Source organism: Aedes albopictus, chromosome 1 (assembly GCF_035046485.1).
Source record: "Aedes albopictus strain Foshan chromosome 1, AalbF5, whole genome shotgun sequence".
NCBI lineage: Eukaryota > Metazoa > Arthropoda > Insecta > Diptera > Culicidae > Aedes > Aedes albopictus.
Window position 1 is genome coordinate 289,255,419 of NC_085136.1, and position 27,937 is coordinate 289,283,355.

Below are 27,937 nucleotides of genomic sequence, written 5' to 3' on the forward strand. Positions count from 1 at the left end.
ATTTCTTGCCTAATTTGATGCTGTTTGAGCAAAACTTTGGATAACAATGTTGTTTATGTTGCAAGAAATGAAGAAAACAACAACACTGTTGCCTAAAGCTTCGCTCAAACAGCATCAACTTAGGCAAGGAATCATAATACCCACGCTTTTAGTACCATTTCACTGCAGAAACGGAGAATTGACCTTCTAGCCATACTAACATTTAGCTCATTACTACAAATCTAGTACTTCACCGATCTGTCCTATTCACATGAGAAACGAGAGTAAAGGCTTCGACAAACTGATGCGATTACCTGAGGTGCAACCCATGTAGTTTCTTCGTGTTATAGTGAAATACTGTAGCAACTGATACTGATCCTATTAAAAATTAAACAAACACAACAAAAATAATATCTTAAAGTATTCGAACTGCTGGAGAGTTGAAGGATATATAGGGAAATTGATAACTTAGGAAAAAGGCAATTCTTAAAAGGGCCAATGAAGTCGTCAAGTTATGATTTTTGGCGCAAATACACATTGGTACATTTTAACTGGGGCAACTTCTGCTTCTCAGCTTTTTTTTCCTCCCCTGTCGGGGAAATTAGGCCACTGCGTCCAATAAGTTGAACTATTGTGGCATAGCTTCTCAGCTTACGTGCAATTAATTGCACAGTTATTAACTGCCAACACACCATTTTGCATGCAGATATCCTGTGTAGGCAAGAAGATACTCTACATCCAAAGAAGCCAAAGAGATTTCAAATACGAATAATTCTTGGAAAAAAAAATAAAACTTGTAGATAGGGTCTGGGACCATTTGGGCAAGTGCACCTATTTTGGGCACTTGCTGCTATAACTCAGTCAATTTTGAACCGATTGACTTGATTTTTGAGACACAATCAGATACGCACAGAATCTAGTCATGTTCAAAAATCGAGTTTCAAGTCAATCGGTTTGAATTGACTGAGTTATAACAGCAAGTGCCCAAAATAGGTGCTCCTGCCCTAATGGTCCCAGACCCTACTAGCCAAATCTATCACAAATGTTCCATAAAATAACAAAAACATATTTACAGGGGGTGGCCTTTTTTTTTTTCCTTCTAAACCATAGGGGGATAAATCTGCTCATCAGACACCCTAACAGGAAGGTTAGGGTAGTGTGGGGATGAGGCTGTCTTCTACAATGCCGGTAGAAGCCAGGACTACTCTCTCCTCGACCCACTAAAACACATTCCTATGGTCGCCAAACCCTACGTCTCTCCGGAACCACCAAGAAGGTATTGCTTCAGAGAGGGGCTAGTGCATATCGCACCCTCAAGGTTAGCTGCCGTAGCCTAGCAGCAACGAACATCGATGACTCGCACTGGAGAGTCCATCACGATAGCATGCTGGCGCTTAGCCAGTTTCCCGAGTGGTCCTCGCCACTCCCTTTGTCCTCGGAAGGCGGGCAGGGTCAACCCCGCCCGCGCCCTACTGCTGAGCGGACATCAAGAACTGATGCCCACATGCAACCCGATCTGACCTGCTGAAGGCAAGGGTATCACTACCCTTCAGGCCTTATCAGCTGCATCCGTAGGTTGCAGACAGCAGGGTCTCACCTACCCCGACCCTTGCCGGGGACCCCTTTCCAACCGCGGGCTTAGATCCAACCCAGTAGACTGACGCCACGACAGCACCGCTACCGGGACTTCCTCTCCGCGGCCACTTAATCGCTGTAAGGGTCGATCTCGACCGCAGGGCACCGGTATGACCTACGAAGCCGACTTCGAACCCCTGGACCACCTCTTGTACTGCATCTGGACTAGACATTCTCCGAGTCCACGCGCCACCTCCTTTGTAGCTCCCAGACGATATGGGTGATAGCCGTTGAAACGGCATTCCAGCTAATCTCATCCCTACACATTCTCTGGACCAAGTTGTCCGGAGTTGTGTCCTCCCCGCATGTGGCAAGCATGCGGTCACGCATTGTGCGAAAACGCGGGCACACGAACAAAACGTGTTCCGCCGTTTCCTCTAAACCATTGCACACTGGGCATTCGGGAGAATCCGCATGCCCGAAACGGTGTAGATACTGTCGGAAGCAACCATGACCTGTAAGGACCTGTGTCAGGTGGAATGAAACTTCCCCATGGCGCCTATTAATCCAACTATCTACCCTCGGTATCAACCTATGGGTCCACCTTCCTTTGGTGGAACTGTCCCACGCGCGCTGCCATTTGACCATAGAGGCCATCCTGACAGTCTTGCGTATGCCTCTTGTGCCGCGCATTTCGAAGCACTCCATATCCTCACTGATAAGAATGCTGATGGGCACCATACCAGTAATGACACAGAGAGCGTCGTGTGACACGGTACGGTACGCGCTTGCAACCCTCAGACACATAAGCCTGTAAGTACTTTCCAGCTTCCGTCGGTAGCATTCAGTACTTAGCGCGGTACCCCACGCCGGGCCGCCATACCTAAGTATGGACGTAGCAACACTAGCCAGAAGCTTGCGCTTACTGGCGTACACCGCTGAGCTATTGGACATCATCCGGGACAGTGCCGCAATAGCTGTGGAGGCTCTTTTACAGGCATAATCGACGTGGCTACCGAAGGTAAGCTTGTCGTCGATCATCACGTCCAAGTGCTTGACAGAGCGCTTCGACAGGATAGTGCACTCTCCTACACTGATCTCCGTCTGCTGCGCCGACTGCATGTTGTTAACAACCGTCACCTCTGTCTAGTGGTGAGCCAGCTCCAGTTTTCTGGACCGCATCCACGCCTCCACAACCTTGATCGAGTGGTCGGTAGTCAACTTCACCTCCTCGATCGTTTCACCGTAGACTTCGAGCGTAATATCGTCGGCAAATCCGACAATCACCACTCCCACTGGGTACTCTAACCTCAACACCTCGTCGTACATGACATTCCATAACACCGGACCCAGGATGGAACCTTGCGGGACTCCTGAGGTTATGTGAAAGCACTTCCGACCCACCTCCGTGTCGTATACTAGTACGCGATTCTGGAAGTAGCTTCCGAGAATCTTGTACAAGTACTCCGGTATCCCCAGACGCAAGAGCGCATCAGCAATAGCAGCCCAACTGGCGCTATTAAATGCATTCCTTACATCCAGAGTCACTACCCCGCAAAAGCGAATTCCCCTCCTTTTAGGCTCGAGTGCTTTCTCGGCGGTTTTTGTAACCGACAAGATAGCGTCTACGGTGGACCTCCCCTTCCGGAAGCCATACTGGTTGCTCGAGAGACCATTTACGCCCTCAGTGAACTTCAACATTCTATTGAGGATGATCTTTTCGAGCACCTTCCCCGCCGTGTCAATCAAGCATATTGGTCTATATGCCGACGGGTCTCCGGGTGGTTTCCCCGCCTTTGGCAATAGTACCAGGCTCTGCCTCTTCCAAGCTTCTGGGAAAACTCCCTCGTCCAGGCATTTCTGCATAGCAGACCTGAACATCTCGGGAGCTTCTGCAATAGCTACTTTTAAGGCCAGGTTCGGAACTCCGTCCGGACCTGGGGCCTTACCTACGCTAAGGGACTTAGCTATCCCCGCAAGTTCCACATCGGTGACCATTTCCTCATCGCCAGCCCCAGTCCCCGGCTGTCCTACGAAAGGAGGCCAAGGACTAGGATCATGACGCGGAAAAAGTCCTCCAATGATCCCCTCCAACATCTCTGGAGATTGCTCTGTAGGAGCCATCACACCTCTCGTCTTGGCCATAACGATCCTGTAGGCATCACCCCACGGGTTCGTATTGGCACTCTGACAGAGACCCTCAAAGCAGGCCTTTTTGCTTGCTCTTATCTCGGTCTTGAGCGCGGCTTTTGCAGCGGCGAACACCACCCGCCGTTCGTTTCGCTCTTCCTCTGATCGTGCTCGCTGCATCCGCCGCCTAGCCCGTAGGCAGGCGCGGCGCAGGTCCGCAATCGCGTCGGTCCACCAGTAAGCCGGTGGCCTCCCATTTCTAGGGTGGACTCTCCTATGCATGGTCGCATCACACGCACGTGAGAGCACCGCTACCAGCTCTTCGCCGTCTAAACCGAGTAAGTTTCGCTCACGGCGGAGCGCTTCCCTAAATACCTCTTCGTCGAAGTATGATGTCTTCCACCTACGAGGGCTTGGCCTTGGCCTAGCCGCCTCTTCTTCTATCCGCTGTCTGCTGTTGTTGTAGTCGATACTGTAGCGAACGGCCAGGTGGTCGCTGTGAGTGTAGCCATCATCTACTCTCCAGTTCGAACTACTTGTTAGGCCAGGACTACAAAAGGTCACGTCAATAATTGACTCCGCTCCGTTTCGACTATAGGTACTTTTGGTACCGACGTTAGCCAAGTCGACATCTAAGATGGCCAGTGTTTCTAGCAGGATCTGACCCCGCTGGTTCGTGAAACGGCTTCCCCATTCCACAGCCCAGGCATTAAAGTCACCCGCTATTACCACCGGCCTTCGCCCTGTTAGCACGGTCGTTAAGCGGTCCAGCATTTGCGTGAACCGCTCGATCGGCCACCGCGGAGGCGCATAACAGCTACAGAAGAAGACCCCGTTTACTTTGGCGACCACGAAGCCCTCATAGGTAGTAGACACCAACTCCTGCACGGGGTATTTACCCGTCGTCCATATCGCCGCCATTTTCCTGGTCCCATCCGAGGCCCAGTTGCCGTTGCCGGCGGGTACTCGGTATGGGTCCGAAATGATGGCGATATCCGTCTCCCACTCAGAAACCGCCTGACAAAGCAGTTGCTGAGCCGCATCACAGTGGTTCAGGTTCAGCTGCGTTACCTGCACTGTGATTTGTTGCTCACTGCGGCTTTCTTAAAGGCCGGGCACCCTGGACCACCCATCGCATGTCTGTTTTTCGAGGGGGTGGCCTAAATGTTTGGGATAGGCAACCTTTTTTTTCACTCAAACAAGTTCAACATGCAGTAAATTTTCATAGAGTACATAAAAAAATCACAAATTTTGACTGTTTGTCAACCTATTATATGTGCATCATTGGTACAAATTTGAGCTCGATTGGTTAATTTTTCGCGATCCTAGAACCATTCTGGTAAAACACTACTTTTTGGACAACTAATTTTTGAACTGTTATATCTCGGAAACCAGTGAACCAAATTTAATGAAATTTTGAACGTTTATCAACAATATATTGATACGTGATACGACGTTATAACATGTAATATTTTCTCATGACGAATAAAGTTATACCGGTTTGACATTTTCATACACATAGAGAAAATAAGTCAAATTTACAATACCTAACAAAACTTACTATTTAAATTCTACTCTCAATCAAATTAGGCTTTAATATATCTTGAAAACAGAAGTAGAATTGGGTTTTTAAATTAAGAAAAATGTATTGATTTTTTGATTTTATATGGAAGAGCACCTTTTTCTGAACTGCTATGATTTTTTTTCAGATTTTAGAACTTTATTTTAGTACCTTAAATCAATTTCGAAGAGATTTTTTGAAATCACCTTTTGACAGCTGGGCAACTGCTTGACAGCTCCGCCCAGTACAAAATGCGACGAGGGGTGATTCGACAAATTGCTTCCATACAATCTTCAAATTGATTTTTAAATAGGTTCCCGGGCACCAAAATTCATGAACATTTGGATTTCGGCTCAGTTTTGCATGCAGATTCAGAATATGGAATCATCTCAACACCACTAAAGAAGCCAATTGTTGTCTGAGAAGCACATGTTTTTCTCTCGTGGAACCTCGGCAACTTCACGAATTAGTTACATGGGTCTCCCCCAGGGCTCATGCTTAAGTCCCCTTCTTTACAACTTTTACGTTTTTATTTCTGTGTTGGGGACATGATTCCAAAAAAGGGAACTCACTCAAGGTCTTTCACATATGTATCTGGGGGCCTGGTTCGACTCTAAAGGCACCTTGGGAAAGCACATTAATTATCTGTATCAGAAGTGCCAACAACGAATCAACTTCATGCGTACACTCACCGGAAAATGGTGGGGAGCCCACCCGGAAGATCTGATAAAGCTTTATCGTACAACGATACTGTCGGTTCTTGAACGCGGTAGCTTTTGCTTTCAGTCCGCCGCGAAAACACACATCCTGAAGCTTGAGCTTATCCAGTATCCCTGTCTTCGGATCGCGTTAGGCTGCATGAACTCGACGTACCCAATGAGTTTGGAGGTACTAGCAGCAGTACTCTCTTTATCAGATCGTTTCGTGGAATTGTCGCTAAGGTTCCTCATCCGCTGTGAGGTGCTGAGTCCATTGGTAATTGGAAACTTTGAAAAGCTGATCGAACGAATTCATCAAACAAAATTTATGACAGCGTACTTCTCGTACATGACTCTGGAGGTAAACTCTTTTTCGAATGTTCTCAACCGTGATTGCTTCCCAGACTTCTCCAATTCCACTATAGGTTTTGATCTGACCATGAAGCAAGAAATCCATGGAATCCCAGATCAGCTCCGATCGGAGCACATTCCAAATTTTTTTTCAATGTCAGTTGCAAAAATTTTGGCCATGTCAGTTGCGACGGAAGGTTTTTCACTGACGGGTCTAAAACAAATGATTCCACAGGATTTGATGTATTTCATGAGCTTCATAGCGCCGCCCATAAACTTCATAGTCCTTGCTCAGTTTATGTCGCAGAATTGGCGACTATACACTACTTATTAGAGCGAATCGCCTCTCTTCCCTCTGATCAATATTTCATTTTTACGGATAGTCTCAGTTCAATTGGAGGCTATTCGTTCAATGAGGCCGGTGAAGCACTTCCCGTATTTCCTAAGCGAAATACGAAAATTCCTGAGTGCTTTATCGATTCAAGCATATAATATCACCTTGGTTTGGGTCCCTTCGCATTCCGGGTAACGAGAAAGCGGACTCGCTCGCCAAGGTGGGCGCAATGGAAGGCGATATTTATGACCCTCATATCGCTTTCAATGGTTTTTTTTTTTCGATTGCTCGATTGCCTTGGTCAGTTGGCAACAAAATTGGGATGCAGGAGAATTGGGCAGGTGGTTACATTCAATTCTCCCACAGGTATCGAAGACGGCGTGGTTCAGGGGGTTGGACATGGGTCGAGATTTTATCAAGATAATGTGTCAACTTATGTCCAATCACTACTCTCTGGGCTCGCACTTCTATCGAATAGGGCTCACAGATAACAATCGCTGTAGCTGTGGTGCTGGATAATAGGACATCAACCATGTTGTGTGGGTATGCCCCGAATACGGTATTGCCAGATCCGATTTATGTGCATCGCTCAGGGCCCAAGGAAAACCAGAAGAGGAAGACATTAGAGATGTGTTGGGTAAACTTGATCTTGTGTAAATGAAGCTTGTGTACGACTTCTTGAAACAAGCTGAAGTCTGCGTTAGATACCCCCGTCTTGTTGTTCCACTTGTCCACCTCGTGTCCCTTCGCATCCAGTTTTTTTGTATCGTTACAGGTTGTTTGTCCATTCTACGTTTGACCAGCAGCAAATACGTCACGCCATGCTGCTGAGAATCAACGAAAAGCCCCATAATACCATCCCTTCCTCAAACTTTATTGTTCCCCCTAACCTCGGCCAAACCGCGAGTTTCACGGTTACCCGAAGCTAACCTAGTAGATAAGTCACAAATATGAAATTGTAAAACAAAAAAAAAATCAAAATGAATTCGTCTCCGTTATGCCTGATGGCACATGAGTCTTGAAGAAACGATTAAGTAAAAAAAAAAACAGAAGTAGAATATCATTGGATATCAAAGCAAAAATTTAACGACATTGAAGTGAAAAATTGGCCTTTTCTCGAAAAAGATCCAAAAAGCTTCAACGCATCACAATTCTTTTCAACGTTCAAAAAGTACATATGTTTTAATAATTTTAAAAGCATAAATATTTTTTTGATCAAACATTTCATTCAATTCAGAACAAAGGTTTCCGAGAGATGACCGTTAAAAAATTGGTTGTCCAAAAAATGGTGTTTTACGAAAAAGGTTTTAGCATCGCGAAAGTTTAACCAATACAGCTCGAATATGATGCACATATAATAGGCAAATCTGACGGAAGCTAACGATCCCTCCGCATTTGGTGGCAGAAATGAGAACCCTACGAAAAACGTGACTCCGCCAAAAAAAGCCATGGCGCAGCATAGGCAAAGTGCACTTTTTTCACTTTTCCGTATCGAATTCCGCATCGTAGAGAAACAAACGAGCACTTTTTGGAAAGACAATTTAATTCTCTTTCAGATGCGCTAAGATCCGGTAGGTACTTTTAAACAATTTATGTGAATAATTTGAGGAGCTCTTGATATGCCTCCGGCGGGCGATCTTCCGGATATTTTGTAAGCTGGCCAATCCGGTATCTGTCAGCGTGGGCATCAAGAATGATGATAATGGAAGCCATTGCAAATGGAAAATAGCAACTTCTAGAGCAAAAAAATGAGTCAAATTAGACAAAAAATTGACTTTTGTATGTAAACAAACGATTTTCTCCTTATCTCACCAAGCGCCTCTACAATTAGGGGTCATGCGAATTAGCCTATAGGTTGACGAACAGTCAAAATTTGAGAATTTTTAATGCACTCTATGAAAAATTACAGCATGTTGAATTTTTTGTGATAGAAAAAAAGTTGCCTATCCCAATCATATTGGCCACCGCCTATACAACGAGTTGCAAAATTAGAGTTTTTACAGCACGATGCTTGTCAAGTTAGATAATTCTTATGGTTTTCTAAAAGCCTTGGAGAAATGTGTGACTCATAAACACTGCAAAACTTATGCAGTCTTCTTTGATAGATCGTCGAGAAAAAAAAAAAATATTCTACATATTATATTTATTGATAGAGTGCCGATTTTTTTCTATTTTTAACTAGCTTTTATTGATTTCTTTATTGAAGTCATTTTCTATCGCCATTCATCTCTTGTCATTTTGGCGGCATTTTCAAGAAAATTATTGAAAGACACCATATTCACTGCAGCCAGAAAAAAAGCTGAAACGCTTCATACACTAGATATATAAGGGTCATTCCATATGAAGTGACCGAGAAAATGTGAAAACTTGCAATCGAGCATCACGGATTTGAACCAAATTTGGTTGAAACATTTGTTTAGATGGAAAAAGAAAAAAATCCAAAATTTGGTGCCGGTCGGTTCACCCCTCGGCCCGTGATAACAGCCCTCGTTTTGGCCGATATGAAAATTATCCTCGCTTTCTTTTATTTTTATCATTGAAACTATTGCACATACATATTCTCGATTCTCGGCTTTTTTGAATGAAATCGTTCAGGGAATTCTGAAAAAAACATTTTTTTCGATACAGTGTTGCCAAATATGATATTTTTTAATTAAAAAAATCAAAATCTGACAAAATGTGACAGTGTTGCCAGTTCATCAATTATGAGTCTATCGTAATGGACTATCAAAACCTGTTGAACTCAAAAATGCATCTATTTTTATCATCATTTCTAAATAATTTTCATCTATTTTAACATTATCTGAACTAAAGGGTCTTGCCCGGGATTTCCCGGGATCTAAAAAATCCCGAATCCCGGGATATGTTTTCGGAATTCCCGGGATTTTCCGAAAATTAAAAAATGGCAATAAAGCTTTCTGTTGAAGCATAGCTATTCGCTTTAAGGACAGATTTATTAGAATCCCTAAATGGCCGACACAATGGCCGACTTTGGCACCTACTCACGATTTCGAGCGCACAAATCTCTTCGTAAACAAAACCAGCGCACCTGACCTTCTTATTTCAAGCTTATTACAAGTGAGCAAGAACAGAATTATAAAATTTACTGTTATTTGAAGCTTGCTTCTTGAGAATTGTGCGTCTGAAGTTTTGATGCACTGTTAAAGTGGGATTTCAAGACGTTTGACCTTAAATCCTCTTCAGCAATGCTTTCATTTTTGCCATCTTTTTCTATGGAAATAAAGTGTATCTTGGAAATCCTTGTACGTCCTGAGGATTCATTTTTAGCTATTTCAAGAGTATTGTAGTACGGCCACATTTCTTGCAGCATAATAAGCAGCAGAAAGTGTTTTACGCAACATGTGAAATAATTCCAGATGGAACTTCTGGGGAACTTTCTGGGGATAGGGGAACTTACGTATTCTCGGCAGTTTTGTTCTCTTCGTCATGAGGGGTGTTTTCAAACCTGTAGGTCTCAGAGTTGGCCTCAAATCCTTCACAACCAAGCTGAGTTATATGCCCAAATTTCAGGCAATTCGGCCCACAAAAACCCCCATTGACGAAGAGAACAAATTTGCCGATAATACCCATCGTCACCCTATCTCAAATCCTTGTATGTAGCTATTTATGACAGACTTCTTCAGAAAATTTTGCGCTAATTCAGAAGCACTACGTACAGCTTTTCATATATTTCTGGTGAAAAAAAATATACATATATTTTTTTTTTAATCCGAGCAATTCCTTGACGTTTTTTGACAGAACTCTGATGCATTCATAAATCTTGATAGAATCATTCTCAGGCTTATAGTTCAGGAAAATTGGTAAACAATTCCTAACGAATCTTCTGCAGAAGTTCATGCAGTATCTGGAACACATTTCTAATGGAATTCTATTGAGCCGTTTTCTTTTAAAATCGAGGCAAATGTCTTATGAAGATCATTAAAATATTCTAGGCAAGAATCAATGGAGAAATTTCAAGTTTATTTTTTTTTAATTCTAAGAGAGTTTTTGGTTTATTTCATGTTAGGACTGTTCAATTTATAAAATGGACAACTTGCTCGTGCGATATTTTTTTTAAATAAAATCGTCAACATTTTTTTTTTTGCATAGCTTCAAATAGCTATTGAACATTCTATGAAAAATATAACATTATTCAAAATGCTATTTATTATGTGAATAAAGTGGTTTGAGTAAAACATCAATAAAAAGATATATCTCAAGATTCCTACAGGACTTTCTTTCATTACTTTCTGCATACTTAACATGTGAATTATCATGAACTTTTCAATTTTTTGGAATCAAATACTATTCTACTAAAGGTAGAGCTCAATAAAATGGTCAGTAAATAAAAATGCAACAAGCAGTATCCAATTTGATTTAGTGAGATGCCTTGTTTTCTCAGAAATTGATGAAAAATATTTGTTGAAGTTCAGTGAAGCAATAGCGATAGCACTATGGATTCGGCTCAAGTTTTGTCCAATGTACAATGATACAGAAGAGAAATATGCTTTTAATTGCTTTCTTTATCGAAAACTTAATCCATGAAGATGGTCATAGTCAAAAACTGCATATGTTGTATACATTCCGACTACAAAGCTCTGATTCAGGTTAAGATTCCACATCCGCGATTTAATTATATCACTGATGTCAAATAACGCACGACACAACGCATTATTGTGGGCAGTATTTGTATTTTTTTTTTCTATGGGCTGAGGATTCACAAATAAAAAATGTGCATAAATTAAATACGATATAAAGATAGTGTGTACAAATCAAAGCCTTTTAAGAGGAAACTTCGCAAGAAAAGGGTTTACTCCAGTTTGTCCAGTTGAAATTGTGCAAAAAGGGGTTTCCAGAATGTTACCAGAGCAACCAAAAAAGAGGGTACAAGGGGCTTCAGTGGCATTTCAGGTGCCTTTTAAGGGCGTTCGATCAGGTTCCGTTGACGTTTGAATAATGGGATTACTGGTATTTCAGAGGTATTTCAAGGAACCTTAACCCTTATGTGGCCGACAGGGTACCCGGGTACCCAACACCCATTTAAAATACACGGTGTAAAATAAGCAAAAACTTTGTCGGTTACATAACGGTTAAGAGCATTTCTGAGGGGTTTCAGGAGCCTTTAAACAGCTGAATCATTGTGTTGTTCAGTTGTTAACCATTACGCTCTATGCTAATTCAACACTTCTGAATAAGTGTCGAAGTGTGATCATTATTAAACCACGGGAAGTTTACGTTTTGATTTAAGTGCTTGGATTTTTTTCATCATTTATTCATTCATTCACCATCTCTAGAATAGCGCAGATAGGAAGGCATGCGGCTGGCAATCGACGAGTCTCGATTTGGAATCTTTATTTAGGTAAATTTATGTGTAGTTATTATTTCATGAAAGTTGTCCATAGTATAAGTGCCAATCTTGAAGTCTGCTTTTATTTATTTTCAATCATTCTTGCTAAAGTTGAATAATAGCTTCACTATATCTGGTCTTCGATTTGAACAGGTCGTAAGTTCGCTGTGATTTCTATGCAGTTTCGACCAATTAAAATCGAAAGGCAGATATATTTTTTATTTTAAAAGAAACGGACACGTTCAATGCTTCCAATGAGCAATTTGCTCTTTGAAGGAAGCACGACACTAGACAACGGACTAGCATGCAACGCCCAGTGGCACAGCCGAAAACTTTTCCTGACAGCTGCGGCGGGAATCGAACCCGCGCTCCCCAGTACGATGCGACTAAATGCTTGGTGACACTATAGCTATAGCCGCACGACCACGAAGCCACACAAACGCTTGTAACAAGAAACAGTTCAGTTGGTACACAAGGTTCCGGGTCATTTGGCCGAATTCCAAAAAATGAGTTTGGTCGAAAATTGAATGATAAACTTAAGTGGCCGTGTCACTGTTCCCCGCATCAGTAAAGCTCGAAAGAACATGATTCAATAAAGGAAAAATCTCTGATAAAAATATTGGCAGTTTCAATGCCAACTCATCCCTGAATGTTAAAACAACAAAGAATAGCCTGTTATTAAAAGAAGGAAATATTTCTGACGTAACAATATGATCGTTAGATTATCAACAACTTCATCTGAATTCTTTTGAACATAATTCGGTTGAACGGCATTCGGCCAAAAGACCCATTCGGCTAGATGGCATTCGGCTAAATTGCGTTCGGGAAAACGACATTCGGCCTAATGGCTGGACAGCGGTACACAAGACTACACTTTAAATTTCTCCAAATTTGTGAGAACAAAACTCGACCATAGGTTGTTCATGAAATTTTTCCAAATGTTATTCAGCACCATGCTGAATTAATTCGTCATAAAGGTGCTTGTTAAATGAGTGATTGTAAGTTAGGGTTCCAAGAGCTTCATAGGCATTTTAAGGCATTTCAGAGAGTTGTATTAAGGGCATTCCGTGGGGTTTCAGGGGCCTTGAATGGCATTTCAGTGATGCCAAGCTTTAAGGAGTTTTAAGAGTCGTTTCAGTTGGGGCTCCAGGAACTTGTCAAGGGCGTTCTAAGGGGCATTTCAAATGGATCACAGGGGCTTTAAGGGCGTTTCGATGGGATTGTGGAGCGTTTCGATGTATTTCAGGGGCGTTTTAATGGGTTTCAAGGGATTATTTCCGGAGGTGTCTTAAGAGTTTAAGGGCTTTCAGGGGTATTTCATAAGGGATTACGGGGTTTTCATAAGCGTTTCAATTCTACGAAGTGCCCTAGAGACCCCCTGGAACTCCCTCGAAACCCCGTGAGACCCACTTGAAATCCCCTGAGACCTTTTTAAAAGTCTCTGAGACCTCCAGAAACGCTCGGTATATCTCTGGGTACACCCTGAAACCTTCTATGTTCCCTTAAATGCCCCGGAGACCTCTGGATCATCTTTAAATTTCCCTAAGACCCTCTGAAGCGTTACTGTGATCCCTTGACACGCTCCTGAGAGATCCAGGTACATCCAGAAACCACCTGGGACTCAAATGCCTGAGATCACTTAGAACGCTTAGGAGACCCCGGAAGTGTCACAGAGACTACCTAGAGCCTCCTGAGGCCCTCTTAAATCCCCTGAAGCGCCTTAAGACCCCATTTAAACATCTCTGAGATGTTCTGGTACCTCCAGAAATGCCCCTGAGACCTACTAAAACTCCCTTGGAACCCCCTGAAATCCTTGAAGGAGTGTTGCAAAAATTTCTTCTCATTCATTTGAACACTAATCAGCAAAAGTTTTCAAACATTTTCGCTCCAAGTTTTGTTTAATACGATTTTATTCAGCAAGAGCACACTACAAATGAGAAGAGATTCCTTGGCATTTGAATGAATTATCACTTCAATAACTGGTTGGGAGCAAAACACGAAAAGCTCTCAAAAATTCCACCAGTCTGAAAATTTATTGGATGTTGGGTCAACTTTTACCAAATATCGGACAACTGTTGGGTCTCTGTTGGGTATGGTTGCCAAAATAAAACTAGGTTCATGTCGGTATACTCGACGTATACGTTATCAATCCGATGGAAAATAGAACATAAGTGATTGACTATCTTAATTTCAGATTTAAATGTCGATTGATATTGAAGCTTTGCAACACTGCCTTGAAGTGCCTCTGAGACCCTCTGGAACTCTCCTGAAACGCCCTGAATTGGCCCTGTGACGTACCTGGAACCTACCCTATAACCGTACCCCATAAAATCCCTTGGCTCCCTCTGAAACGCCCCTGCAACCTCCTTTGCTGTCCCCTATAAATGACCTTGGCCGTCGTTGCCATAGTTACCGTAATTAACACATCTTCTTGCCGTGGAGCGGACCTGGTGTGATGATTAGAACACTTGACTATCACGCCGAGGACCTGGGATAGAATCCCTCTCCTGACAAACTCGCAAAAAATTTGAGTTCTTCCTTCGGAAGGGAAGTAAAGCGTGGGTCCCGAGATAACTAGCCAAGGGCTAAAAATCTCGTTAATACAGATAAAAAAACATTTTCCTACCGGGGCCCGTGGCGTAGTGGCTACACGTTTGCTTCATAAGCAGATGGTCATGGGGTCGATCCCAGCCCCGGCACTTCCGTCTTTCCCCCTGAGAGCAGCTGACACTGACCCTCTTCTGAGCCCATGGCTCAAATGAACCCGGATACTTGGACATCGACGAACGGCAACCTATAATGGACCCCCAATCGGACTGGAAACAGGAACAACAGCCACACATCAACCTCCTCGTGCTCATCATTCTACCATGATAGGGTAGAATGTGAGAGCAGCGCAGCGGCAACCAGTTCGATATAGTACAATAAAAATAGAATACATTTAGGCGCTGTACAAATTGTGTGTACAGCTTCTAATTGGAATCGCTCACGCAGTGCCCTAGTGGACAATAGAGCTGTAAAATAGGTTAAGTGATTGAAGAATAACACATTTTTTTATGAACAATATTTCTGAATAGCTCTCCCTCTTATAATGCACAGCATAAAAAGGTGCATAAATTAAAAGTGCATGAAAGTAACCTGCATAAAAAGAGGTTTCAGTGTACAATTTTTCAGGACATTCATATTACTGATGCCTACTTTTAGACTTCAGACAGAAATAGTCAGACAGTCTCTTTTCTAACCTTATTGAGTTTTTCAAAATAAGCGTCAAAACTCAGTCAACCTCCCATCATACCGGGGCAGCACGTTCGCTTTTATCGCGATGCATTAAAATGTCATTAAAAGAAGAACAGCACGCAACCTCATCTTTACACTTTAGCTCCACTGGAGGATCGCGACGTAAACTAGACCTGGCAAGACTGATTTCTTCCTCCTACTTCAACGTATTCCTTAGCGATAGCGACGAGGGAGGGCCCACCATAGTGACAAACCATTGAGTTGGTACATTGCGTTAAAAAGTGGCTGGTTTCCCACCAATCCAACAGTCGACGCTATCTTATCCTGGCGGGAAGGGAAGAAACGTGGGCTCTCAGTTTAAGGAAGTGTAAATGTAACTGTGCATCATCTTTATGGGAAGGGCAAACGATAACAACGTGTACGTCAGATGTTTTGTTTAATATGTCTCCCGCAGTATTCGGAAATACAAATATAGACAGCACATTTCGATAGGTTCGCATACTTTTAATGGACACTGAATTAAAATGTGAGTTCATTCCATCGGAAGGAAACTAAACGGTAGGTCCTAAGGCTAAGAATCTCGTTTATACAGACAAAACAAATACTGGCAACACTGGAAATGGACTTTAGAATGCTAGCAGAAAAAAATAGGGAAAAATACAACATGAACCAGACCAAGAATCGAACCCCGAGAGTCTGAACAAGCCTCGTTGGATAAACGTGGTTTGTGGTAAATATTATTTATTTTGCAACTTGATGCTTAAATAACTATTCTAGCATCCTTTGTTTGTTCGCATAGCATAACTCACCATATCGTCCGCTTTCGAATCGTTGACACAACAGCGCCTAGAAAATGTTTACATCGAGAAACCTGCAATAAAGTAGAGAAGATAATGACAACCAATTAGTGAACCTGCTGTATCAAGATAATAAATCCATATAAACAGAGAAATAAAACTTAAGAGTGCTCCAAAGCGCCTCCACTGCAGTATCCTGCTGCCATAAATCAATAATTGATTAAGTTGTCCAAAGACTACAAATTAATTTCCGTTTCATTTTGTCAGGTACGAAAAACCATTTAACTGGGCAGCCTTAGTTTTTGTGGTGTTTTTTCAACAGCCTGGTTGGGGAAAAGTACTACACAGAGCACAACAGTACCAAACGAACCCAAAAAAAAAAACACAATTTCCTGCTATCTTAAATGCATTTGTCAATCAACCGGGTGGGTATGCTGAACTGCTGGTGCCAGTTGTTGCCTATATCTACATGAAAACTATCCTCTAGGGTAGGAATTGAAATTAATAATGGAATTTGGCTGCTGTTGCCAGAACTGGTACGTAAACTGTTTGAATAGTGATGGATCATCATGATGGAAGGGACTGGCAACAGGCTGATGATTCCCTATTCAAATCTCAATTTGTCAATGGCAGTTCATTATTGGGAAGACTAGAACCAGACATATGGAACCAATGGAATGAAATTGTACTTGTAAAAGGATGAAGACCATTTACTCAAGAACAGGACAAATTGTGATAACTGACACTTAAAGCTCAGGAATATATCCAGTCCATCTTATCAACATACATACATTTATTTGAACAACATAAGAATTGGGATAACTCATAATAATCAACAATAGTACACTATAATATGTACTCAATTTGTGTCTGCCGCTCTCCAGCCTCGGTAACACCTAATGCCCACTAGATCACGCTCTACCTGGTCCACCCATCCTACACTCAACACTTTATTTCTTCTCAAAACAACCGGATCAGTAGCGAACAAAGATCTTCCTTAGCAAGTATCGCTCGAAAACTCCGAGTTCTCGCAGATCCTCCTCGAGCATAGTCCTTTGACCGCAATTTGTTTGAAGTCCGTAGTAGGCACGGCATTTACTGATGATGCGTTTTCGTGAGTAGATAAATTCTTCCACTTCCTCGAAGGTATCCACGATCCACGTCAACCAATCTTATCGGGGCACCGAGCCGTTGTTGCCGGATGCGTTGAGCTTCTGGCAGAACACCCGTGTTTTTTGAGAACGGCACAACAGTTCCATTTTATCACACTCCACCTGTTCCTGGCGGGAGATACATCACACACAATTGTATGCATATTCTCGAAAGCAAGAACATTACTTCTTCTTCTTCTTCTTGGCGTAACGTCCTCACTGGGACAAAGCCTGCTTCTCAGCTTAGTGTTCTATGAGCACTTCCACTGTTATTAACTGAGAGCTTCCTCTGCCAATGACCATTTTGCATGTGTATATCGTGTGGCAGGCACGAAGATACTCTATGCCCAAGGAAGTCAAGGAAATTTCCTTTACGAAAAGATCCTGGACCGACCGGGAATCGAACCCGTCACCCTCAGCATGGTTATGCTGAATACCCGTGCGTTTACCGCCTCGGCTATATGGGCCCTTGAAGAACATTACTTGTTGTGTCTGAATAGTCAAGAACATAAGTTGAACTAAGTCTGAATTAAGACTGAAGAAGCTATGTGGACTTCACGAAAGCATGCTTGAGTCAGCTGTCAAAAATCATTTGATTGAAGGTTGAACAACAGATTATTAATTATGCATGTTGGTGTATGCTGTAAAGCTGGTTACACAGACGAAGAATATACTACTCAACTTGATATTCAGCCATATATGCATTGCTGAGGTTGAAAAAGTCATACTTCAGACCAATATTCGGTTGTCATTTTTTTAATCTGTATTAACGAGATTTTCAGCCCTAGGTTAGTTCATCTCGGGACCCACGCTTAACTTCCCTTCCAAAGGCTGTCATTGTGTTCAGTCACTGACACCATTAACCAGCCACTGTTCAGCTAATACTATCACTATTCAGCATTCATTGTTACTTGGGGTTTCTCTCCAAATTTGCTCTTTCCGCTTCTGTTTGTAACGTTCGACTTTCTGCCGAGTTCCATCCTGCAGCATTACCGTCCACATTTCATTCTTCTTCTCCAAAACCGCTCGAGTAAATCATTCCACCAACTCTTTTCCACGTACCCGATGGTTCTCTCGGCTACGTCGTTGGTTTCTGCTTTTACTGTACTCCAGCAGCTCTCCTTAAAGGGCGCTTCGAGCTCAGCCTCGTTTGGAAACGCTGCCACTGACGGGAAGTATTGGGCGCAGTTTGATAATCACCAGACTACTCAGAGTCGATGTTAGCGCCAGGATACGCCCTGACGTCAGTGATGTCGGAGAAGTGCCGTCCGTCAATCAGTATGTGGTCGATTTGCAATACCGTCTGATGCGATGACTTCTACGTGGTCTTGGCCAAGGTCTTGGAGGCGACGGAATCGATGAGTCGTAGACCGCTTTCGCTCGTTGGCCGATGGGCGCTAAACTATTCGTCCGTCTGAATTGCTCCTCCTGGCATATTTGAGTGAAACGCTCTGAAACCCTCCCCTCTAAGATCCCTGCTAACTTTTTTAACTCTCCCGAATTCGCTTGAAGCCCCTTAAAACACCTTGGAACGCATACAAACCCCTTCCAAAATCCCTTAAAACTCCAGACAGGTTATCCTGAAACACCAGAAGTTCATCTAATCCCTTGAAATGCCTTGAAACACATCGAAAAACTCTTCGTGAGACACCCACAGACGTTTCTTAAACTTTCGGGTCCCCCTTGAAGCCCATAAAAAGCAATTGAAAGGCTTTTCAACGCCTTTTAGCCTCACTAGGTTCCCAGAAACATTCCTCTCCTTTTTATGAACTTGGCGTTGCGTTCGAGTAGCGCGTAGAATGTATCATCAGTGCTTCCAGAGTGTGGACTGTGAACGTTGATTATGTTGAAGTTGAAGAATCGGCTCTTGATTATCAACCTCCAACTCTCTATTTATTTTCCGAAGAGCCATTATACATGGTTGAGCTTAGAGTCCTTTCCTTCAGGGGGTCTTAAATGGTATGAGGGTGGTACCAGATTTCAGAAACGCTTAAGGGAGTTTCATGATCATCTCAAGATGTTTCAGATAGATCCAAGGTGCTTATGGGAGTCACAATGGCACTTCAGGGAGTTTCAGGAGCGTTTAAGAGAATCTCATGGAGTTCCAGGGGGTCGGAGGTGTTTCATGGAATCTATGGGGGTTTAAGGTGGTCTCAAGAGCGCTTTTGTGGAATTCCAGAGGGTCTCATCGTCATTGTAGGGGATCCCAGTGGGTATTTAGGGACGATTCAGAAGTTCCCAGATCGTTTCAGGGGTGATCCAGGGGGCTCAGGGGCATATAATGGGGTCTCAGAGACGTTCCAGTTTTCGTTGTCAAGTACACTAGTGGGATCGAGCCCCGTGGTCAGTGCCTTAACGCCTGGTCGATCGAGTGAGGTAGCCGCTCGACTAACGTGAGACTGACCGTGAATATCGCGAACGTAGGCGACAAAAAAAAACCAACAGTATGAATGGTGCAGAGTTAATCATTGATGTGACCTTCTGTGAACTGGGTCTAAGCCCCAGCTCAGACTGGGTGGTCAAAGATGGGTATACGCAGTGACTATCTGCCGATTCAATACAGGGTGAGAGATGGAGAAAGACGGCCACAGCCGAAAATCATTGACAGCCATCGCGCTCCGATAAGCCGGCATTTGTGGAGCGATTACTCATGGAGGGTAACACCAACTTATCTGTCTCGCGACGATCTAAGCCGTGCATGCGATGCCGCAATGCCAAGGTGATCGCTACCCAGACATGGACACAATCTGTCATACCTACTGGTGATGTTCAGAAATCGTAGAACTCCGCGCATCTTGTCTAAGAGCAAAGAGGAGGATGCAGAGCTCGCACCGATGAGGGTCGAATGATGCGAAGTGAGGCCTACAAGGTGGATAAATAAAGGGTGAACGTGCTTTGAAATTTCTCTGCCAGGCGGCCAACACGACCCCTTGGGGTGATGCCTACAGAGTCTCAGCACATCAGGTGGTCCCAGTGGATTTCAGGGGGTTCCAGAGGATCTCAGCGGCGCTTTGAGAGTCTCATGGACGTTCCAGGATGCCACAAGGGTGTTTTTTCACGAATTAATGGTCGTGTCGTTGTAGTTCGTTTTAGATGCTGCTAGTTAGAACGAAGATTTTTCGTGACTGCTAACGCATAAAATTGCGCAAATTGCTGAAGAAGTTTGTGTCGTACGCAATCTCTCGATTGTGCATAGTGTTGTTAAGCTCAATCGACGACAAAAGTGTTAAAATCGACCGCAAATTATCTCGTCGGGAACATTGATACAATGCAGTGCAACAAATGTCTTCACTCCATCGACCGAAAAAAAGAACGCTATACCATATGCGAAGGCAAATGCGCCAAGCGATACCATGCCGCTTGTGTTGAGCTATCCGACGCAACTGTGTGTGCATTATTTTCGAAGAATGTTTTGTGGATGTGCGATGAATGTCTGCAACACTACTGCGCTACACGTGATGCAAACGACGACATTGCAGCACAAAATCATTCTACTACTTTGGAAGCCGAGGTTACGATGCTGAAAACTCAAGTAGCTGAAATAGTAGAAACGTTGTCTACGATAATTTCCGAAAACACACCACATGAAAAACAAAATCGACTGGTACACTCCACTCCTTCATCGTCACCTGACCAAGGAGCTGATCATGCCGATGTGTATGATGCGCCGAATACTACAAGTGATGGTGCTGCGTGCTCTTCCCAATCCGTGTGTGCAGATACCGTGCCAGACAGCTTTTCTTTGTTTATAACAAATCTCGATGCACACACTACTGCAGATGATATCAACCGCCTTGTGCGTGAATGCCTTGCAATTGATGATCCTTGCAAAATAAGTGTCAGGAAGCTAGTTTCAAAACAGAAGAACTTGAATGAACTAGATTTTATTTCGTATAAAGTGACTATGGATAGTCTACTGAAGAAGTTAGCGATGAATCCCTCTACATGGCCCAGAGGTGTGAAGTTCAGGGAGTTCATTAATAAAAGTTTTGTGTGGAAAGCAAGTATTGGATAAGATGATTGTTTGTGGCCAGATATGAGAAGACTAAGTATGTGTGTTTGTGATTACTGAATGTATTGTAATTTATAATGTGATGTGTATGTCAGATTTTGCGTTATTTCAAGTCATGGTGTATAATGATTGATTCTGTAAGTGACATTTTTGTTTGTTGTCAATTAGATCATAAGTTTTCAATGAGATCGAAAAGATCAGTTGAAAGAAACCAATAAATAAATAAATAAATAAATAAATAAATAAATAAATAAATAAATAAATAAATAAATAAATAAATAAATAAATAAATAAATAACAGATATCAAATGCTTTTTAGGGGGCCTCGGCTGTGTTACAGAAGGGATCTCCGATGCGTTGTAGGGGAAAAAATAAATAAAAAAAAATAAAAAAAATAAATAGATGCGTTGTAGGGAGGTTCTAGGGAGTCTCTGGCGCACATCAGGGTGTGTCGGGAGCGTTTAGGGGGTTCAATGTGGTTCCATGGGCGTTTCAGGGGGCTTCTGGGGTGCTTCAGGGTGCCTCAGAGGCATTCCTGGCGGTTTTAGAGATCCCGGAGTTTTCATCACGGGTGTTTCAGGGGGTCTCATGGGGTACCCGAAGTTCTCAGAGGTGTTTCAAGAGGTTTCGGGGGGTTTCAGGGTCATCTCAGGGAATTTCAGAAGGTCTCTGGGGCGCATCAAGAGAGCTTATGAGCGCTTTAGTAGGGTCAAGGGTGTTGAAGAGGGTATCAAGCTCCTGAGACACCTTCAGAAAAAAACATTTGAAACACCGTTGAAATGACTTGAAACATCTAGTGATGACTGAACCTCAAAATATGACCTGAAACCTTCATAATCCCATTGAAACGCTCCAGAAATCGGCAAAACAATTTGAAACATCTCTGAAACCTTTTAGAACGCCTTCAGAAGGCATCAGAAACCCCCTAAAACATTTCTGCAAACTACCTGAAGTGCCTCGGAAATGTTATCAATCGCCCCCACATCCTTTCTAGCGCCCTTCAAACGTTCCTGAAGCGCCCTGAAACTGTCTTATATGTTTTTAAATGCCCCTGAAACTCCTTGTACCGCCTTTTACAGGATTGTGAGAGCTCCTCTTAATCGCTTATAAAACCCTCTGAAACGTCCCTAAAACCCCGTAATGCGATTGAAACTCTGGAATCCCCCTAATGTCAGTGAAACTCTAACAAAACCTGTCGCAACGCCCTTAATGCTCATGAAATCCCCAGAAACAATCCTCTGTAACGGCTCTAAAGCCCCTAGGAACCCTATTTTTGTGCTTTCTGGGAACTTCCTGGGGGGAGGGGTCTCCAGTTAGCCTAGTGGTTAAGGCTATGGATTGCCAATCCAGAGATGGCGGGTTCGATTCCCGTTCCGGATGGGAAAATTTACTCGACTCGCTGGGCATAATGTATCGTTGTACTTGCCTCACAATATACAAATTCATGCAATGGCAGGCAAAGAAAGCCCTTCAATCAATAACTGTTTAAATGCTCAACGAACACTAAGTTGAAGTGAGACAGACCAAGTCCCAGTGGGGACGTCGAGCCATAAAGAAGAAGAAGAAGAAGGGAACTTCCTAAAAAGATCCTTCATCCCATCTCAAATGCCCAGGACCAAGACCCGTTCTCGCGAACTCAGTGTCTTCGTTAAAGCACTGACCTAATTTATGGACAAAATTTTAAAAAGAGGTTCAAGTTTAATACTGTATATTGACTTTTCTTGCCATTTTCAATTTAAGCTGCAAACAACGTCCACTTTCACAATTTGTTTTAAAGTGTCTTCCGCATAATAAGCTTCAATTATTTCACACCATTCAACACTGAATACGATTTAATTTCATCGCAAAATCATTACTTGACTCGTCTATTTCGCAAGGGATAGCTAATCAAACGAATATAAATCAAAGCGTGTCGTTCTAGCTAGAACCTTCAATGTATGTATGCCATCATCCGAATCTCATTCCCCATCATCTACTTTGACGCCCACCATGACTTTACGGCATCGATAAGCTGCTTCCGGTATCATTAGCATATTTATTATCAATACTTTCACGGTTTCAACGAACATCGGAGATAAAACGTATTTCAGTCAAACCTCAAGCACGGTTGCTTGTGGATGGGAGTTTATTTTGAAAGTTAAATTCATTTTCAAATTAACCCCTACATCAAAGCAAGTAGATCTGCATACCCCCGAATTGCATATAGATTAATTTAGTTTGATACTCCATGTATAATAATGCGATCATTAAAAAGCAGATGCCCTTTACTGCAATTATGGTACGATACAATTGAGACTCTTCTAACACGGTGCCACCCACTTTACGAACACCATAGTTTCTCAAGTGTTTACCAACCAGTGATTGCTAAGTTTTATTAAGGACTACTAGACAACTATTTGATGTCCTTGTCACACCTTAAAATGAACTTCATTGAATGTAAGACAATCAAAACATTTCGGTGGCACCGTATTACATGAATCCCGACTGTAATTACAATCATTTACACGCATTCTCACACGCTGCTCCCTCTCAACCTGCACCTACACAGACAGAGCTCTGTCAAAAATATTTTCCGAAACAATCTCGCAGTAGTACGAGACTCTCTTTCTCTATTCCCTACTCTCAATAGTCCAAAAGCTCACACATACTAACAAACTGGGATGAAGGGCGGTGAGCGAGGGATAACAACACCACCCACCAACATCTGCTGCCTCCACTTTATAAGGTTTCTCCCTGTGGTGGAAGGTTTCTCATCCGTGGAGGACATATACATAGGAAGAACCCAGCCCTACATCAACCAACATAGGGAAAAGTGGATCTGTGCCAATGAAAGTTTAGCGTTTGTTGATTTAGTTTGTAAAATTTTATTCCTTCAACCATTTCTTCTTCTTCGGATTTGCTCTGAAAACAATTCTTAGAAATTTTCCACGGATTCGTTAAGGAGTTTATTCAAAAATATTCAAAAAAAAATCTAAAGAGTTTCTACAGATTTTTTTCTAGGAGTGTTTACTCAAGCTTATCTAGGCGTTTCGCCAAATATGTCTATAGGATTTTTTTTTTTTCAAAAATACGTACAAAGATTATTCTAGGATTACTTTCAGAAGATCCTCCTCATTCAATTTTTTAGGAAATTGCATAAAGAGTTTCCGAAAAAATTTCTCTAGAAATCCTCCTGAAACTCCTTCAAGAATTCCTTGGGATTTCTTCAGATTTGCATGTTCATTTAAGAATACTTTCTGAAGTTTCTACAGGCATTTCTACTTAAGATTTCTTTTTAAATCTCTGCAGGGATTTTGTCAAAAATTCCTGCTCGTATTTATTCCTACAAATATATCTTAAGAGACTTCCCGAAAATTTTAGGGATCTCTTCAGGAGGTTTAGCAAGGGATTGTTTCAAAAGATCTTCCATAGAGTTTTTTTTTAATTTTCTAAAATTTTCAATCTTTTTTTTTTATCAATAAAAACCTACAGAGATTCGTTTCCAATTTCTTCAATGGATTCCTCCTAGAATTCCTTGAGTAATTCCTTCAGCATACAGATTTTATTTTAAGTTCATCCAGAAGTGTTCACGGTGTGGCTTCTTAGCCAGTTTGGCTTCCTATTTCGTAGAATCATTACCTGTTCTGCGGCTTAGTTTGTTAAAGCGCCGGTCTAGCGAATACGGAGTCGTGGGTTCGAATCCCACCAGAACGCGTATTTCACAAATGTCATCTCTCAATTTGTCAATTAGCAACATTTCGTGCCCACTAGTTAGTTGCAAGTTCTTCTAGTATGTTTCAGACATACCAGCAAATCTGGTACAATGCCAGTAAAAGGGCGATATGTATCATTGTATTCTTTCAGAAATTGCACAGAAAAATATCTGGCAGAATTTTAGAAAGAATTCTTAAAGACATTTATAAACAAATATTTGGGGGATTGACTAAAGGAACCCCTTAAAAAACTACTTAGGGGATTCACTAAACAACGTAAACTGATTAAACTGATTAAAAGTCGCAATCACCAAGGCAATCTTTGATTACTTCTTTCAGAAGTTCACGAAACATTTCAATAACCAGAAAATCATGACTTACACAATTATTTAATCTGTTTAGTGAATACCCCTACTGATTTCTTTAGAGATTCGTGAAATCTTTCTGGAGAGATTCCTGAACAAAACTTCCTAAAGTAGTTTCTGAAAATATCTATGCAGGAATTCCTGAACGAATGTCTGCTAGAATGCATGAAGAAACTTCTTAAGATACCTTTTAAGGAGGAATGGAAAAAAAGCTTGAAAAAACTTCTCTGGAAATAATTCCATGGAAAAATTGTTTGAAAATTTATGAAGGATCCCTGTAGAAATCCATGAAAGAATATCTGAAGAAATATCTTCAAAATATCTGCAGGAAGCCCATGAAGGTAATGGTGAAGAAATTACAGAAAAAGGTAATGGTGGTATTCTTGAAGAAATCCCTGAATAAATTTATGAGGGATCCCTGGAGGGTTTTCCGAATAAGGAATCCTGGAGATAACTCAGGAGATATTCTTCGAAAAAAAAATCTTAGACAAGAATCTGAAAGGATTAGTACACAGTAGCGTGGTTCAAAAAATTATTTGAACCACGCTACTGAGTCGTCCGATTTGAATGTAGTCTTCGGCAAAGTTGTAGCTGATAAAGTAGCCTTGGGGAAATGCTACGTGAAAAACGTGCTTTTCCCATAGTAATTCCCATACAAACTTTGAAAGGCTTGTGCACTCTCGATTTTCAACCAAATCAGCTCATTTTTTTTGGGAGAAAGCTTAGAATCTGGTCATTAATCGAATAAGCGGTGTAGAGCAGAAACTATTTTTTGAACCACGCTAGTACACAGAACACCTGGAGAAGTTTTGAATTTGCAGAAACAAAAACGAAATCAAAATAATGTTCAATACCTTGGAGAACTTCTTGAAGTAGTATCAGATGAATTTCTAAAAGAATTCCTGTAAAAGGTCTGATTTGATCCTTAGCAATCCCTAGGTGTAAATGATTTCCAAGCATTACCTGGACGAACTTCTGGAGAAACCGCTATAGGAATTTGCAGAAGAATCTCATGAAAATTTTCTAGTGGAACTTCTAAAAAATGCCCAAGAGAATCCCTCAATAAATGGAGCAAAACCTGACGAAACATCTGGCGAAACTCTAGCAAGTATTTTAAAAAAGGGTTCCTAGAAAAACTTCTAGTCCTTGAGACATTTCTAAAACAATTTTCTTTGAACAAATCTTTGAAGGAAATTTCGAGGAATCATTCTTGGAGAAAACTCTGATAACATTGTGGAAGAATGTCTTCAAAATATTTAAAGAAGTACAAGAATAAATACACGCACTAGCTGCTGTAGCATGAAATTTCCTTAAGAATTCCTTGAAGAGGGAATTCCCATAGGAGGAATTTCTGGAAAAGTTCATGGACTAGTCTCAAGATGAATCTTTTAGGAAACTTCTTCATAGACTCCTAAAGAAGAGTCAAGGAAAACTTCTTGGAGGATTTCCTGAAAGAATCTCTGGAGAAATGCCTGGAGAATTTTTCAAAGAGGTACATAGAAAGGAATAAATTCTAAAAAGATACCTGGGAGAATTCTTGCTGAAATCATTCTAGAAAATTGTGCTAGAATTCTCTTTATAAAAATTTTGGAAAATTTGATAGATCCTGAAAGAATTTAGGGCAGTGTCCCTGGAGGAAATCGTTGAGAAAATGCCACAGAAGTGCCTGGGAAGGAATAATACAATCTAAAAAGAAAATTTCAGAGGAATCGTTAGAAGTGTCGTGTCCACATATGCTGCATAAAGAGCTTTGCTTTCGCGATACCTGGACTCACCAGCCCCAGAGGGTCGAAGATCTGGGCGAAGTACGCAGCTTGCACTTAATAAGAATGGCTGTGGGGACGGTAGATCCACCTTAACTCGAAGGTTGCCGGCCTTCGGATCCCACAGCAGACCGAGCGTAATCATGCAGGTCGTGAAACGGTTGGATGGGCAGATCTTTCGCCGGAACATCCTGCAACATTTGTTGAGCGTTCGATACTTCTCAGAGTAAACCTAGCGGATCCATGACATGGCAGTGACTTGCTGTCTGAGAGCTACAGTAGATTCCACGTCCGATACGCAAGACAGAAACTCGTCGACATAGAAATCTTCAACTTCAGGTTCGAAGGCAGCTAGACACAATTCCGCTTGATCGTTGGCAATCTGCTGGAGTGTTCTCGTTGAGCTTGCTGTTCCGTAGATAACAATCTGTAGTTCGGACGTCTCGAACTCGATGGGATCGGATGAGCTGGTGCGATGGTGAATCCGAGGGATGATGGATCCTTAGGATTATGGTACAACACTTGTCTGTACATCTTCTCAATATCTTCTACGACAGCAATGATGCGTGTCCAGAAAATAATGTGAATGAAGTAGAGATCCTACTTAACAACCGGTCTAACCAGGGGCGTATGCTTCATAAGAAGAAGCTGGACGTACTTGCATGACGCGTCGAAGATTACTGGGCCTTCTGGGTATATCCTGCTCGATTTCTCCAAGACAACGTGGTGGGGAATTTAGCAGTAAGTGCGCAATGTGATCATCACCTTCTTCAAGTGACCAAGGCGCAGATACTCGTCCATGAGCCGATAGTAGGAATCCTTGCTTCTAGGGTTTCTTCCAAGACGTCGTTCCAGGCTCAAAAGCATCGATCGGCGATTGACCTGGATATCTGATACAGAACTTTTTCAGGAACTTCAATCTGCGAGAGACGAACGATGTACCGC

The 27,937-nt window shown here is 42.2% G+C and overlaps 1 protein-coding gene across 16 annotated transcripts in view; it reads right to left on the reverse strand.

Moving 5' to 3' along the window:
* Positions 1–27,937, reverse strand: part of LOC109408324 (cubilin) — a 649,214-nt gene that overhangs the window by 513,778 nt on the left and 107,499 nt on the right. For all 16 annotated transcript variants that reach the window (XM_029860374.2, XM_029860375.2, XM_029860373.2 and 13 more), the window contains exon 3: positions 16,022–16,083. The gene's annotated coding sequence lies outside the window, so the exon portion shown is untranslated. The remainder of the gene's footprint in view (positions 1–16,021; positions 16,084–27,937) is intronic.